The sequence below is a fragment of the Sceloporus occidentalis genome, unplaced genomic scaffold, assembly GCF_023333645.1.
Source record: "Sceloporus occidentalis isolate IW3139 unplaced genomic scaffold, rSceOcc1.0.p SCAF_70, whole genome shotgun sequence".
NCBI classification, from domain to species: domain Eukaryota; kingdom Metazoa; phylum Chordata; class Lepidosauria; order Squamata; family Phrynosomatidae; genus Sceloporus; species Sceloporus occidentalis.
The window spans coordinates 2,697,066-2,715,428 of NW_028317050.1; positions in this window are offsets into that span (position 1 = coordinate 2,697,066).

Sequence of the window (18,363 nt, forward strand, 5' to 3'; positions counted from 1 at the left end):
AGGGTTATTAAAGAAAGCACTATTATATGTTCAGTAAATGTTATTTAAATGTATTTATTTTACTTATAAGTTATTAATTTATTTTTTCAGATTTCTTGTTGTTTACAGTTGACATACAGTTTACAAATTGGTGCAATAAATATTCTTAACATAATTTTGTAGATGTCTTTACATTTGGTGGGGGGGGGGGGTGCCACTTACAGGATCCGCCCCGGGTGCCAAATACTCTAGGTACGCCCCTGAATCAAAGGGTTAATCATTAAAGAATTTTTCACAACATTCTTTGCTCATAGTTACCAAGGGTGCCAATACTAGCAATCTAGTGTGCAGTCTATCTTAAGTGTATATTTCCAACATTTCATCAACTTAAAATCATATAGAACACCTACTATAGTTAGGTGCAAACTGTCCAAATAACCATATATATTTGTACCAAGTTAGCAGATCACTTGAAATTTCCAGATGTGTACTTATTTGGTACTACTGAAAACACAAGACATTAAAATTAGAATAGCTTTGTCAGACAGAACCCTTCTCGGTAATGAGCTCACCGAAACATAGGTCGTTCTGAGACATACCATAATTACAAAATATTCAATTTTGCCACAGCATTACTGAGTAACACACATACATTACAGAGCAATGGAAATAAAATTGAAGCAATAAAGAACAGAAACTACTACTGGACACGGTGAGTCAGCAAGTCACACTTTACAGAATTAAAACCTTTTAGTAAAACCAGAATAAAAATAGATTATAAATCATTCATTATACACACTGTAATTTAGACTTGAAAGTACGTCATGTACAGTGAATCATCGTATGGGCAGTGGTATGATAAAATAATCAATGTTGTATTTTACATGGTTATTTGTGAATGACTGCAACGGTAATACTTCACTTCATTTTTTGTTACCAAAAGTAAACCTAAATTACCTAGGAGTTTCAAGGCATATAACACTGCATGTAGGAACTATAGGACATGAAAGTATTTGCCAAGCAGTCCCAACAACACAAGCTACACAGGAGGGGCCCCTCAAATGCAGGGGGAAACCTGCCAGAGTTGGCTCTTCAAAACTGACAGTGAGGCCAGGGGCTTAACTAGAAACCCTCGGGGCCCCCAACTTCAACAGCTAGCCTGGGCCATCATTGCCCATTGCACCCCCTCCTTCCAGCATAAAACATATGTAAACACCAGTGGCGACTCTAGAATCAATATATAGGTGGGTAGGTGGGGCACACAAGATACCATAGTCAAACTGGGGGGGCATTAATAATTTCCACCATTAAATCATACCACTGAAAAAACACACACACACATATATATATATATATATATATATATATCAGGGCTCGACAAATCCCAGGCGCCAGGTCGCCATGGCGACAGAGAATTTTGTCCTGGCGCCTAGGTTTTGTCAGCCTCTTACATCCATAAAAAAATGTGGATGTAAGAGGCTGAGTAACCACACGGGGGCGCTGCTGCTGTCTGCCCAGGAGTCTGGGCAGACAGCACAGCCACTCAGAGCCCGCCCCCGAGCCTGAGATCACTCCCACGGAGTGAGCCTGTAGGCTGAAACCGCGGTTGCTGCAAAACCAGCAATCGTGTTATCAGCTGCCACAGGCAGCTTCAGGGAAGGGGGTTGTGTGTTGATTGGTTCCCCACACAAGTGTGGGGACCTGACCCAACACCCCCCTGCTGCCTGATCGCTCCATGAGAGCGACAGTGCAGCGTTAACCCCTTCAATGCCGTGATCGCGGCATTTAGGGGTTAATTCCTGTTTTGTACGGGGCTCTGCTGCTGGTGGTCAGGCAGACCAGCAACAGCAAAAATGACCCCCCACAAGCCCTTTGATGATTCCTGTAGGCATGGAAGCCTACAGCAGTCATCAAAGACTCCCCTCCCTGCAATGGCTGGTCTATAGACCAGCAATTGAGTCCCGGCTGCCAGAGGCAGCTTCAGGTACAGGGGAGAGGGTTCTTTGGTCTCCACATGAGTGTGGACACCAGCCCCAACACCCCCCTGCTGCCTGATCGCTCCATGAGAGCGACAGTGCAGCGTTAACCCCTTCAATGCCACACTTGTGTATGACACATTCATGGCATTGCAGGGGTTAACATTTTTCCCCACAAGCTTGTGGGGACTAAATATCAGTCAATGCTGTGCTCCAATGGAACATCAGCATCGAAAGAGTTAAAAAAAATAATAATAATAAAAAAAAACAGCACTGACCTGAAAGTCCAGGGTGCTTCCAGGTCAAACGCTGTGAGTTTAGTAAGTGGGCTGATGATGATCCGATCACTCCTAACCAACTGTTAGTTTAAAAAAATCCTTGCTCCTAACTTTTTTACCTGGCGCCTAGATTCACAACAAATTTGTCAAGCCCTGATATATATATATATATATATATTGCCAAAAGTAATGTGCTATGGAATGATACTTTTGTTATTGGACAATACTTGCTCATTCAACATGGGAAGCCTGAAGCCACAATTTAGTACGACTAATCCTTGAAATCCTTTAAACACAATACCTTAACTTTTCCACTAAATGATTTCAGGGCCTAATATTAGTCCCTGCTGCCGATATATATATATATATATATATATATATAAATATATATATAAATATTAGACCCTGCTGCCGATACCAGGTATAGATCAACACATTAACACACAAACCCAGCTTTGCATGTATAGATCAACTGAAATTCACTTGTGATCTCAGCACTGAAGGTATATATCACATAAACAGAATCAGACATACAAATCCTGTATTTGCAGGTATACAATAATAATATATGAAATGTAGCATTGCAGGTATGGATCAAATCAATACATGGAAACAGCATTGCAGGTATTAATCAACTGAACAAGACATACAAACCCTGTATTTGCAGGTATACATAAATAATGTATGGAAACATAGCATAGCAGATATGTATCTACAGAAGAACACACAAACCAAGCTTTGCAGGTACAGATCAATTGGAATTCACATAAAAACACGGCATTAAAGGTATATTTAAAACCCCCTAAATTACAGGGATTGATCACAGGTTGCACACCCCAACCACGCTGCCCACATAGAACCTGGCCAGCACCCAGATAACACACATAAGATTTGCCATCTTTGTCCCATATACACCCTGCCTGTGCCATCCTGTTCCCCAAGGCTCAAACATCCTGCTAGTGGCGTCTTTGCCCTTCCACAATTATACATCTATGATACACACAATCACATTAACTCATGCTCTCCCTGATTCAGACAAATCATCCACATATTAACTCATGCTCTCCCTCATTCAGACAATTCATCCATTTTAAGAAACTACACCCCTTGGAGCTTCAAATGAGGGGCTACATGTATTTCTAGGACAAAAGTTGAGTGCACAAATAATGATGGAATATGTCGCTTTGGCTTGAAAATATGTTTTTTCTAACCATAACGACATGTTCATTTGTGTCTTGTGCACTCCAGGTTTGTACTAGAAACACATGCAGCCCCTCATTTGATGCGCCAAGGGATGTCGTTTTTGCAAATGTGTACTTTTTGTGCCATAATTTAACTTCCTACTGATCATTCACACGCCCTTCATATCTCCATTCACTCACAGAAGCACACGCCAATCTTTCCATACATTTACTCACAGTAGCACACACCATTCTTTCCCCTTACAATCCCAAAGAAATGATGGTAAAGGGAGAAGAAAAAATCACTTTTACAGCAAAAATAAGTTTTGCAGTAAAAATGCAAGGTGCGCCAGGGATGATATGGTTACTCACGTACCGCACAGGCTAAATGGCTGATTTCAATAATATTTGCAGTTTATCAGGATTTCAAAAATTGCCTCCCTCTACCGTTGGCTAAATTTAACCCCATGATCAAAAGGATCATAGGATTAAAAATTAGTATCGGCCATTTTGAAAAAGGGAATGTGACTTTTTATAGCTATATGATCGCTGTGGTAACATTGGCTACCACAGTGATCATTTAGCTAGAATACTTAAACTTTTTAATAATATCTATATACCGTTGGAAAGGTGAGGCGATTACCTTTCCAATGGTATATGTTGGGGGTATGTAGCTGCTTAGATGCTTAGAGCAGCATGCCCCCATACCTCTTTAACTGACAATTGTCAGTTGTTAATAAAGTTGCGCGGTGACGTCATCGCGTCATTGCGCGAGACGTCACCGGGCAGATCGGGTGGCCCCGGTGATGCCCTTCAGTGTGAGGGGCAGATCACCGGGGTAGGTGGTGATGGAGGTCCACAGACCTCCATCAAGGTAAGATAGTGCTAGTGACAGCATGGTGCCGTCGTTAGCACCTGACTGGGACTGCTAGCGACGGCACCATGCCGTCGTTAGCAGTCAAGGACTGTCCTGGGTGGTTACAAATTCCGCGGGGGGGCAACAGGGGGGGCAATTGCACGCCACTGGTAAACACACACATCACACACACTTACTATTATTCACGAACACACACTCCATCCCACACACACACACAAATACACATCCATGCTCACCGGCACACACAATTACACATCCATGCTTACATACATACACACACCAACACAATTACACATCCATGCTCACACACAGCTATGCTTACATACATACATATTACCGTATTTGCTCGATTATAAGACAACCCTGATTATAAGACAATCCCCCCAAATCTGAATATTAATTTATGAAAAAAAGAAAAAGCCTGAATATAAGACAACCCTATAGGAAAAAAGTTTTACCAGTAAATGTTAATTCATGTAAACTATGTGAACATTATTTTCTTAATAAAAGCTATGATTGAGAAAAATATTTTGTTTTTATTTCCTTTTTTTTTTTTTTAACCTGCCCCCGCAGTTATGCACATCTGCCCCCAGGCTTGCCACTCTGCCTCAGAAATGCCTTATACCCCCTATATGCCACTGTACCCCATGATATGCCTTTTAACCCTCTTAATGCCACTGTGCCCCATGATATGCCTTTTGACCCCCTATGTGCCACTCTGCCTCCAGAATTGCCTTATACCCCTATATGCCACTCTGGAATTTAGGGGGTTAAAATGCATATTATGGGGCATAGTGGCATAGTGGCATATAGGGAGGTATAAGGCATTTCAGGAGGCAGAGTGGAGTATAGAGGGTTAAAAGGCATTTCTGGAGGCATTAAGGGGGTTAAAAGGCATTTCACAGAGCACTCTGCCTCCAGAAATGCCTTATGCCCCTCATTTAACACTCCCTCCTCCAAACTTACCGGAGTCCCCGGTGCGTAGTCCGGGCAGCGTGTAGAGCTCTACATGATTTCGCGTAGACAACTTCCGCTGCAGCCGGGAGGAGGTGCGGTTAGCAGCGGGGGTTGTCTGCGTCCATTATAAGACGACCCCGATTATAAGACGAGGGGTATTTTTCAGAGTATTTGCTCTGGAAAAAACCTCGTCTTATAATCGAGCAAATACGGTATATATATATATATATATATATATATATATATATATATATATATATATATATATATATATATATATATACATACACACACACACACACACACCCATGCTTACATACATACACACACATATACATGTGATAGGTGCTGATAAAGGGCCTTTCGACGTCTAAAGATATTTCATTCAAAATCCGCAATTTCCATCTACAATAGTCATTTAAAACATTAACATTGTATGAACTGTATACACACACACACACATTACATTTATTTATAAAGCGCAGGCAGATTCAGCCGTGCTGTTACAGTCAGTAGAACAATAAACACACCCAATAACAAACTGGTGCAAAGAGAGAAGAGGGCCCTGCTCTTACGAGTTTACAATCTAGTCATAATTTGCAAATTAAGATAAAGATAACTCATTCGCATACGATTTCATGTGTTTATGTCAAGAGAGGGAAAGTTCTTTTTGCTTGTAGTCAGTTTAGAAGTACAAGCAAGCTTAAGACGCTTAGTGCATGATCCAGTATACCAAAGTAACTGGGTTAAAACTGGGAGACGTAAATCCATAATATTTGGTATCTAAATATAAAACTTTATGGCAAAAGCAGGACAAAAACCTATAAATGGGACTTGAACTCTTTAAGTAAAGCTTGCTTTTACTTCTAAACTGACTACAAACAAAAACCAAACAATTTAAATCATGTTTTATGATTAAAAACAATTTGTATTAGAAACCAACCTTATTTCAGTGGTTGACAAATTTGGTTTGGATCTAGGAGCCAGCCAACATAATTTAGGAGATTTTTTTTTTCTTCCATAAGTTATGGTGGGTAAAAGGTGATGGAAACCCTTCCACTTAAATTTAAAGGGTAGTAGAAGTATTATTAAACACTCATCTACAGACACCAGACAAGCCAGAAGGCTTGCTTTTCCCTCAGAAATCTCATGGTGCTTTCACAACCACAAGGCATTCTGGGTAGGCACATGCAAATAAGGTTAACAATTATCACCTTTGCCTCTATATCCACTTTATACACGGATCCCTTGAAAGTAATTGCCCGCTGTACAAGACAGCCTTTAGACAAAACTCAGGAAGAGGTACAATAGCCAGATCACCACTCATGGACAGCTGTTTCGTCCTTCATGGGACTCGTCAGCATGAGGTTGTGATACTGGCTTAATCGTTGAGGCTTTTCTTTTCTTCCCTAATCATGTTTTTACTTCCATAAATTACCCCCTGGTCTGCAGTTAAATTATATTTATTGGGGCAATACAACATAAAACACACCCTTCTTCAGTGCTGCACCCACTTTGTATGGTACTGCAGTTAACCCCTCCATGACAAGGGGCATTTTACACCATAAAGACTCCTATGTTTAACCATTATTCGTACACTTACACACACTAACACCATACAGTAACAGACACACATCTTACGCTCACAAGCACCTTACAGTAACACACACGTTAACATTCTAAACACATGTACACAGACACTAATATCATACACTAATACACACTCTATGCTGATATACACACTCGTGCTAATGCTATACACAAACATTCGCAACATCATACATGCGGACTCTACACCCATACACATGCACACACTATCCAACAACATACAAACACTGGCTAACACTATACATATGTAAAGACACACACTATGCTCACATACACACTGAATCCGACACTACAATACAGTAGACATACTGACTCTGACACTATACATTTAGATACAAACTGACAGAGTAACTACATCACTATACATATACACCATATCAACTCTTGACACTAGAGTATACACATATACACACTCACAGACTGACTCCAGCACTATACATATACCCACATGCACACTGACATAACACTGACTCTGACATAACAGTAAAAAACACACACTCACAGGCAGACTATCCCCCCATCAGCTCGTAGAGACGAGCCACACCACTGCCTACCTTCTGCCATTGTGAATCAAGCATCCTATGCTTTCCCGTGGGGGCACAGTGAAGCAGTTGCCATGAGGCACCCAGCGAAGTCATGTAATGCACATTATGTGACCCTGCAGGAGACCTCAAAGCACCCTCTTCAACGTGCCAACACAGGAAAGCATAGAGTACTGGACTCACAATGGTAGCCCTGGCCAGTTTTTACCCCCTTGTCCCGCGAAACCCTGGGTTTGTCAAGCCCTGCCTTAATTATATGCCATGGAAACAGCAACCTTAACTTTCGGTCCTCATAAGCAGAAAAAAATTAGGGCTGTGGAATCATTACTACTGTTACTTTGGCCAATCCTGTACATTCTCAATGTGTCTGTCTGGCAGAGCTTGCCCTGTCCTACCTCTGCTGCTGTGACAGTCTCCTTCCTTATTCTGGGAAACCCACTCCTGTTCTTGTTTCTAATATGGGGAGATGATTCTAATATTGGGGGAAACTTGGTTCTGTGCAATCTGGATGTATCTGTCTGCCAGTGCCTAGCTCAGGGGTGTCCAAGTTTTTTCTGCAGTGGGCCACTTCATCAGAATTGTATACGTGCGCGGGCCGCACTCATTTTTCACTGAGAGAAAATATGGCCCCTTTAATAAGATATGCAGATTAAAATAAAGTAAATGACACAAAACCTTTACTTTTCCTCTCACTGATTTCTGGGCCTACAAATTCAGGATTCTGGATAAGTAAAAATAAAATAGCTCTATTTATTTTAAGGATGCACTAAAATGAAAATTCTGGACCAAAACCAAAAGTTCAGGGTTCACTTAGCCGAAACTGAAAGTGACCCCCCCCCCACACACACTTAATAAAAGTAAGTTACACACCAAAATTGTACAAAAAAATTATATGTTATGATTGTTAACAGCAATCTCAGGCATACCCAGATTCCAGCATGTATTGGTTGGCTGGGCATTGTATTTTTTGTCCAATTTTAGTGTGTAACCACACTTTTATTAAAAGTAACACACCACAATTGGACAAAAAAATCAACAATATGACTTGGCATGATAGGAGTGTGATTGCTAACAGCAAACACACTCTTTTTATACCCAGGCAACCAGTGATTGCTGGAACCTAGGCATGATGGGACTGTGATTGCTGTTAGCAGTTAGCAAGCACACTCCTATCATCCCAAGTCAGCCAATACATGCTGGTACAGGGTGGCTGTAAGTGCAGACCCCATACTGCTGGCAGCATCAATACACAAAGGGGGCAGCTAGCCAGGTTTCAGCATGTACTGGTTGACTTGGCATGATAGGAGTGTGATTTCTAACAGCAATCACAGTCCCATCATGCCTAGGTTCCAGCACTTACACATCCATGCTATCACACACAAATTCATTCATTCACAGATTCATTCCCTCAATCAGGCATACTCATTCACACAACCTCCCCCACCCCCTTACCTGCTCTACAGCTCTCGATGCCGCTCACAGACTACAGCAGGGGTGGCGGCCTCCCTCGTTCTCCCCACAGAGGAAGCAGGACTGGAGAAGAGAATAGACCCTCCCACAAGTAAGCAGCAGGACTCTTGTGATTCTGGCTGATGATTTCACGTGGGCCGCACCTCGAGGTTCCGCGGGCCGCATTTGGACGCCCCTGGCCTAGCTTGTTCCCCTTCCTCTGCAGCTTACTTACCCACCTCACTCTGAGGGTTCAATTCCCATTCTATTTTCTAATATGGTCCAGCCACAAGACTAAATTCCTCCCCCATATTAGAAAAAAGAATAATAATGTATCCTCAGAGTAAGGAAGGAGACAGAGGAGCAGCAACTGGCTGATAGGCAGGAGGAAGTTGGTATCAATTTGCACTAGTAGAAAAGTGGGGAAACCAGCTTCTAACATCAGTGAGCAGTGCTCTAGAAAAAGTCCAAAGTAAATGTATTTGATTGGTGTGAGCCCTAAGAATCTTGGATATAAACTGCAAATGGTAATAAATATTTAACACCGATATTTTTTTTTTTTAAATCATGTTTAAATTACCAGAGGAGTCTGTGTTTTCGCTATGCATTTATTCAACTCTGATTACCCACTAAGTCATTTAGTGCACCCCAGACATAATATATTGTTTTTTTTCAGCACAATTAGGGCTTTGTTTTGAAATAATAACTATATATATATATATATATATATATATACCATCATTTAATATGAAAAACATCTAAAAATGTGGGGAAAATTAGGTGAAAAAAAGGAAATATTCTCACAGTTTTACCTGTTAAAACTATATATAACCAGCGCACATGAAAAAAAAAAACCTTCAAAAGTGTATTTAGGTATTTGTCCTTTTTTGGAAACACCACATATGCCTGTTTTTTTTTTACCCTATTTTGGCACTTACAGGGTTAAATATGAATGATGCACATCGCTGATTCTAAAGATTTTTTTTTAATGTGGTATGTTGGGACTTGCGCCTCAATAGCGGCCAGAAAAAGAAAAACTGCTAAACAAAAGTATAAATTTTTTGAAAGTTGACATCCCAAAGTATTTTACTTGGGGCATCGTAACTAGGGCTGAAACAACGAATCGATAAAATCGATAATAATCGATAATGGAAATCGTTGTCGACGATTTCCGTTATCGATTAATCGAGTGATCGATTAGTTGTTGGAGCACTCGGCTCCTTTTACTTACCTCCGCGAGCGTTCCCCGCTTCCGCTACACGCGCCTTCTTTTAGTTGCGGTTCGCTCTGTGCGAGTGGCTCCGTTCGCACAGAGCGGTTCGCTCTGTGCGAGTGGCTCCGTTCGCACAGAGCGATTCGCGGGGGTGGGGGTGGGGCTTCAGGGGATGCAGGGCAGAGTGGGGGGGGGGCAGGCCAGGGTAGGAGACTGAGTGCAGGGTGGGGGTGGGGATGCAGGGCAGGGTGTGAGTGTGGGGGCAGGGCAGGAGACTGGGTGCAGGGCAGAGTGGGGGTGGGGGTGCAGGGCAGAGTTGGAGACTGGGTGCAGGGCAGAGTGTGAGTGTGGGTGCAGAGCAGAGTGGGTGCAGGGTGTGAGTGTGGGGGCAGGGCAGAATGTGGGGGCAGGGCTGGGTGCAGGGCAGAGTTGGAGACTGGGTGCAGGGGCACAGTGCAAAGTGCCAGGGCTGGGTGCAAAGTGCCAGGGCTGGGTGCAAAGTGCCAGGGCTGGGTGCAAAGTTCTGGGTGCAAAGTGCTGGGTGCAAAGTGCCAGGGCTGGGTGCAAAGTGCCGGGTGCAAAGTGCCAGGGCTGGGTGCAAAGTGCCAGGGCTGGGTGCAAAGTGCCAGGGCTGGGTGCAAAGTTCTGGGTGCAAAGTGCCAGGGCTGGGTGCAAAGTGCTGGGTGCAAAGTGCTGGGTGCAAAGTGCTGGGTGCAAAGTGCCAGGGCTGGGTGCAAAGTTCTGGGTGCAAAGTGCCAGGGCTGGGGCAAAGTGCCGGGTGCAAAGTGCCGGGTGCAAAGTGCCAGGGGTGGGGCAAAGTGCTGGGTGCAAAGTGCCAGGGCTGGGTGCAAAGTGCCGGGTGCAAAGTGCCGGGTGCAAAGTTTCTTGAACAGTAATAGTCCACCTCTTTTCAGAATGTTTGGGGTTATTTTGTTTCATAAATATTGTGTTTGGGTTTTTGTACTTTGAAAATATTGTTTTTTTATTACATCATAACAAAATAAGAATGTTAATGTAAATTTTAAGTTGTTTTTTAACATCCAGTTCATTAAATTATTTTAAATAAACAACAAATTTGCATATTGTTTTTTTTATCCGATTAATCGATTAATCGAAAAAATAATCGGCCAACTAATCGATTATTAAAATAATCGTTAGTTGCAGCCCTAATCGTAACACTTTTGATTTAACCATTTTAGTGCCAGTCTGTCCTAAACATTGCAGTAAAATGTCATTTTTTTATTTTTTAATAAACCCATTCTATCCAAACACAGTATTTCAGTAAATCGTTTTCCCTAGGTATGTGAAATTACTAAAACAACTTGTGATTTGTAATCAGAAACACCCCCGGAGTACAGGAATACCCCATATGCATGGGTAGGGTATGTCTCTTTGGCACTGCGGGTTCAAAATTGGAACATGCGCAGTACAGTTTTCAAACATGGAATTTTGACAGTTCAGTTTCCTGGGTCCAGGTCTCATTTGAGACATGGTAAAGGTCCCATATTTCACTTTAACCCCCCTATAACTATATATTACCAATAACTAGATAGCTCATGAAACCCATTTACACACCAGCACTTTCCAAAATTTAGTCTAACAAAAAAGAAAACATTTTTCACATCCACTTTGCAGTTTTACCATATTTATTTTTCTGAGTGGATATGTGAAATAACAAAATAGGTCTTGATTTGTGTTCAGTAACACCCCCCAAGAGCAGCAATAATATAAGTCGTGTTTCTCAGATATTGTGAAGTAAAAAAACTGGAACATGCGCATTTTAATTTTTTAAACTTTTTAAAATATTTTTTTAATCAGATCTGGGGCTGCAAAATCTGGGGCTGCGACGTGCGCAGACAACCTCCGCTACTGCCATTACTTCCATTTGGGCTTCTATGATGGAGCACCAGCGTCATATGACCCTCCGGTGCTCAGTCATAGAAGCTCCAGCTAAAGTGCCGGCCAGCAGCAGAGGTTTGTCTATGCTCATCGCGGAGACGCTCACCGGCTGCCCATACTAGACACCAAGGAGTCTGGAGCACGGGGGAAGGTCTGGGGGGGGGGGGGGCCCGAGTGGCATATCAGGGGGTATAATGCATATTAGGGGCAGAGTGGCACATTTTTTTTTATTATTTCATCAAAATAATAAACCGGCCAACTAAATGATTATGAAAATAATAATCGTTAGTTGCAGCCCTTGTAAGTGACAAGTTTAGGTCGCTGACATTAATCGGGAGATCAATCAATAATCAGTGACTAAAATGTCACCAGTTGATCATGTAGGAATTATGTATTTTTTTTTCGTTGTGAGCGTTCCGTCCAGTAGTGGGATTCAATTTTTTTTTTTTAGTAACCACTTTCTAGGTTTCTTACTAAAAAAATAAAAACCCTCACACACAGAGACTCAGGCAGCCTCTCTCTCACACACACACACACACAGAGACTCAGGTAGTCTCTCTCACACACACAGAGACTCAGGAGTTAACACTGCACGTTTGCTCTAAATGGAGCGATCGGGTAGCAGGGGATTGTTGGGTCTGGTCTCCACGTCACAGAACTGTTGAGCCCACTTGGGCATGGTGTACCTGGTACGTTGCCAGACGCTAAGGGGGTTAAAAAGGTGAACAAATACATAAATACAAGATGTGAATTTGTAACAAATCGATTACAAGTTTGTATAAGAACCTGACACGTCCCTCCAAATAGACATCCTCAGAGGTTATTGATGAAAAGCAATACTAAAACTGTCTGGTTAATAATCCAGGACATCAATGATTCAATATGGGTTGCAAAGGGGAGGACTGTGTTGCTTGAATAAAAATAGAGTAACAATTATTTTTAGTCAAGCAACAAACATAGTCCTCCCATTTGCAACCGTGAAAACCACCAATTTTGAATCACTAAGCCCAATTGATGTTCGGTCTGCTTTTTGTTATTTTTCATTCCTGGTAATTCACCCTGGTACACAGAACAGTTTTAATCAACTCTGCTTTAGAGCCCAGATATACCAACAAGGGCTCCTTGGAGCCACACTGAACACTCCCCGGTACTTCTGCGAAAGGTTCAGTACAAATACAACCTCCAAAGCATGAGGGAATATTACATGCACAGTTTTAGTATTGAGTTCCATCATTAACGTCCAAGGACGTCTATTTGGCAAAACGCATCAGGTTCTTGTGCAACCTTTAAATTGAATTGTTGCAAATACACATTTTTATGTATTATTTGTTCACCTTTTTAATACACAGTATTGTATATTTTTATCAGTATTAAATATTTTTTCTATTTACTACTTTCCATATCCAAGATTTTTAGCGCTTACACCAAATACATCTGTATAGGCATTTATGTATGTATTTCCCCAGATTGATACACCAGGTGAGGTAGTAGAGGTACTAGTGTCTTTTGGGTTTTTTTCCCACGAGAGTTTTATTGTAATGTAATGTAAGATGGTACTGGTGCCTGTACATTTAGAGGAACCAGTTGTATAGCTACCCTGCAGCTGCTTTTGCAGAGTGGAATGAGCAACACATCCAACAGAGAAATTACTGGAACTCCTGGTCTGGCTCATAATCTAAATTCAGGTCATCATCATTGACCTTGTCAATGACCATATACAAGAGTAAGACCTGCTTCTGCAAGTATTGACCTTTCCTCTTCCTACTTTCTTCTGACCCAAACATAGATCTGCCTTTCTATCATCCAGTGATGGCAGTGCTTGCGGTAGTGGTGGCACTGCTAATTGTTTTATTCTGTGCTTCACCATAGAATACAGATTTACAGGCAATCTTCACCTGTGATCCCACCAAGGCATCAGGAACTGGCCTCTGTGAGTCCTTGGTAGTGACTAAAAAGTGTACCTCATGTTAGAAGGTGGGTTGAAGAATATTCTACCACTAGTACAGCCAGGATGTTTGCCAGTACTGCTGTTGCATGTGGCTGTCAAAAATATACTCATGGTAAGACATGAACATGGCCACCCCTTCCATTGCCTTTCACCAGTCCAATCCATCCTAAATAATGCTGCCAGACTATTTGTTTTATCCCATTTATCTTCGTCTGCTGCTCCTCTATACCCAGGCCATCTGACACATTGGACAAAAGCTTGGAGGGCCGCCTGATAACTGCACTCTAGATTCACCTGATCTGCCACTCCAGCACCAGATTGTGCTCTGCAATATGCAGCCGCGAGCTGGCTATGCCCAGATGCACGCTGTATGAGTACGAAAACATAATGTACAGCCACGCATATCAAGCCAGCAGGCACACCAATGTCTAGGACCGGACTGGGATTGACTAGGCAGCCCTGGCACTTTATGGCTATCAGGGCCTACTATATCAATCCCTCCATTGGCTCCCTATACTCAGAATAGCAAACTTGCCTTGCACCTCCTATATCTCAGCACATAGCACTAAACAAAATAATCTTTTAACTGCCCTCTTTCTTCTTTCCACAACCTGCAACTCTCCACACTCACCTATCCAGGGTTTTACTTACACCTATAATCTTGAATTCCGTAACTCCATTTGGGGCTACAGGATGGTTAGGGAGAACACAGACCTCTAAAAGCCCCAAATACAGGGAGTGGTATATTTGTCATGTGACCTGGTATTACGTGACCCCGCTCTGTTCCTGGCCAGCACAAAATTGCTTACAAAGAGCCTGTCCGACCGGAGACCAGACAATAGCTTGGACAATTTTGGATTGGCCCAGGAAGGGACAAATAGACCCGGTTCATGTAACACTAGATCTTGTGACCCTGCAGTTAAGCTGCTTGCAAGCAGCAAAGAAAATGTGGAGCTAAGCCAAGGAGAGTGAGGGAAGGAAGGAGGGAAGTGTTTCTGAGCATGCATGTGTGTGAGCATGGATGTGTAAGGTCCTACCTGCCAAAAGTCCCAAATTTGCCAGGACAGTTCAATTTTTGGGTTCTGTCACAGCATAAAAATACTGCATAGTATGGTAACATTTTTGCAACAACCTTTAAAGGCTACAGGTCCTATTACCCTCTTCATCACTCTGGATAAAGGTAATGGGAGTTGTAGTCCAGAAGAAAAAAAATGGATAACAATAAATGCACCCTTAACACTCTTAAACTATTATTTTTTTTTACATTTTTTTTTATTGAAGAGGGAGTTTTGGTAAGTGGGGGCTGTGACCAGTGTTCCCTCTAAGCTGTGCGCTTGCGCGCGCGCACATAACTTTTGGAGGGAGCGCACACGTCCTAACATTGTGCACACAGTACCTAACGGGGAGCTGGGGGGGGGGCAGTCCGTCCAGGGTGACGCTGGCACTCCTCCAGATACAGACATTAATGTCCGCCGCTGGAGGAGCAAGCTCGGTTGGGGAGATCAAAAATCTCACCCCAACCGGCTTAAAATCAATCAAGGGAGCGGGAGGTCTGTTAATACAGACCTCCGATCCTGCTCCCTTGCTATGCGCACGGCAACTGATGCTGTGCGTCGGGATTTGATGTCAGATCCCGGCACACAGCACTGAAGCCACGCCCACCTTCTTTACTGCACCGGAAGGACAGGACACAGAAGAAGAAGAAGAGTCAAGAGGAAGAACAAAGAGGAGGAGGAAAAGTAACTAACAGATGAAAGGTAGGAAAACATTAAGTGAGAGTGGATTAGTAAGTGTGTGAGAGTGATGGGTGTTATGCTGTAGTTTATGCTGAATGTTTGTGAATGAGTGTGTGTGTGTGTGATAGCATGGATGTGTAAGGGGGATAGCATGGCATAGGGAGGCTGTAATCACATTAATATGATGCCCAGGTTCAGCATGTACTGGCTGCCTGGGCATGATAGGAGTGTGATTGCTGTTAGCAATTATATATGTGTATGTGTGTATATATATATATATATATATATATATATATATAATATATTGTTGTTGGGGGTTTTTGTCCAATTTTGGTGTGTTATTTTTAATAAAGTGATTGCTGTACCACCGTCAATGTCTGCCTCAGTATATAGTAATAGGTGTTATGCTGTACCCCTGTCAATGGTATGCAGTTTTTCCCAATAAAAAAAAATAATATATTTATATATTTATCCTTTATGCAGCCTGGAGCCCCCGCTCATGATTCGCTCATAATTAATTTTTGCGGTGAGAATTTCACCTTTAGAATAGACCATGGAGTCAAAAGGGTTGGAAATATATAGCTCCACCCCTTTGCAATGTGATTTTTTTTTCAGCTCCACCAACTTTATATGGACTGTAGAAGCATATTGTGCGCACAAAATTTTGGCTCTGGGAAAAATTTTGCACAACAGAAATTTTCTGCGCACATCACCCAAGAAAAATTAGAGGGAACATTGGCTGTGACATCAGGATTTTTCAGCTTGGCAGTCAGATGAACTCATAACAGAACAGCTGGCAGTATTTCTGGCACATTTAGATGTGTTGAAGGCCTATTTGTCACCATGGCAACAAGCAGTCATGTTGGCATGCCTACTTTTTACTTATTCTCAGAGGTGCTTCCGATTGGTCGTAAACAGGTTCTCTTCTCCCTAGACAGAGCCACACATTTTAAAGAGAAAATGTGAGGCATCCGTCTATAACTAAAGTCTTAAAGTTAAAAAAAGAAATGTACTTACCTTGGGGGAAAGCTGCAGCTGTAGAGCCGCAGCTTCTCACCCCTTCAGTGGACTCAGGATTCTTGATTGCCTGCTCTGGTTGAAATCAATGACAGCACATTCTGTGCATTCGCACAGCGGTCTCATGGGCACCTGAAACCAGCGGCGAAGCTGACTGGCGGTAAGTATATAACGTGCAAGAGGATTCTGCTTGATCTCCCCATGCATTTACACAAGGAACATCAGGTAAAGTTAAAGGAACCTCCCGTCATCTTATGCACTTTAATGCATAAAATGACTGGAATGTCTCTTTAAATTAACACAGAGTTAGATTAAGTAACCATTTTTTTCAGAGACATATTCCACACTGAAACATGTTTGACATCTTTTAACAAATTATGAGAAGCATTACTGGCTACGCTACGTAAACAAAAACAAATTTTAAAATACAAAATGATCTTGGACAAACGTGGTTACCTCCTCGGCTCGTTTTCTCCCATCTCGTTCTCTTTCATACTGGATCAGAAGTCTTTGCTTGTCTTCTTTTACCAGTTCCAGTTGCTCCTCTCTCTCTTTTGCTTGGGCACAAGTCGTCTCGAGACTTTCCAGTACAGTCACCAGTAAAGGCATCAGGTCTGTGACAGCAGCATGCCCATATGCTTCTATCAGTTTCTCCAGTTCAGAATATATGTTTCCAGCCATTGCTGTGACCATTGCATCACAGACTTCTAGAGAAGGTGTGTTCTCTACCTCATCTCCAAAAATCTCTTCTAACCTACCATCCATAGCTGAAGCAATGGGCACAGTGGCAACACTAGCGCGACAAAATCAGTAATCCGTCCTTTGCATATCACCCATAAATAACTGGCTTATTAATCTTCTGTACTCCCCTCAGTGTCAAAGTCAGTGTGTCATCTTCTTACAGATCTGACCATCAGGTTTTACATAACATGCAAAGGCTGTGGTGCAAAATTACAAAGTTTGTGCATTAAATGGGAAAGAAAATTGTACAAATCACCAAAATCTACAATGTCTGTCCCTGTCATTACTGCAGCAAAAGTAAACAGTTCTTATTATATCACCAGGCAGCTTCCTCCCAAGTGGTGGCATGTCAGCAGCTTCCCATTAGGTGTCTCATTACACATAACTTCTCTCCTGTCTTCAGGGTCATCCAAAGTTTCCTTCCAGGTTAAAATACCTATTTGCCGTTTGCTTGTGAATACTCAGTACTACTGTCTAAGGTGAAACAACCCCAAATTCAGCATCAAGGTAACTAACTGTACATTACACTAAGTCTTTCACACAAGCGAGGGGGCAAAGAGATTGAGGCAGGAGGGAGGCGGGTGCTTTACTTGACTGACAATAGAGCTGGTCAATCAGCATTGTAAAACGTGAAGGTATTAACCAATGAGATATGTCACCAGGTTCGATATAGCCGCTTCCTGATCTTCTCAGACTTCGCAAGAGGTGCGGGGGAGGAGAAACTCTACCTTCTGGCTTGGTCATGTGACGCACTTGACCACGTGATAGGTGCTTGATAAGAGGAAACATGAGGAGAAGGAAGGGTAACTCCTCCTTAAGCGTTCAGCAGTTTGGATGGGGTTTCGCGCAGCTGTTTAATGTGATAGCTCTCGTTATGAACCGAAATAGAAATAGCCGAGACGTGATGTCACAGTGCCAGGTTTTGATCAGAATAACCCCGCCAATAATTAAAATCCTTTAAC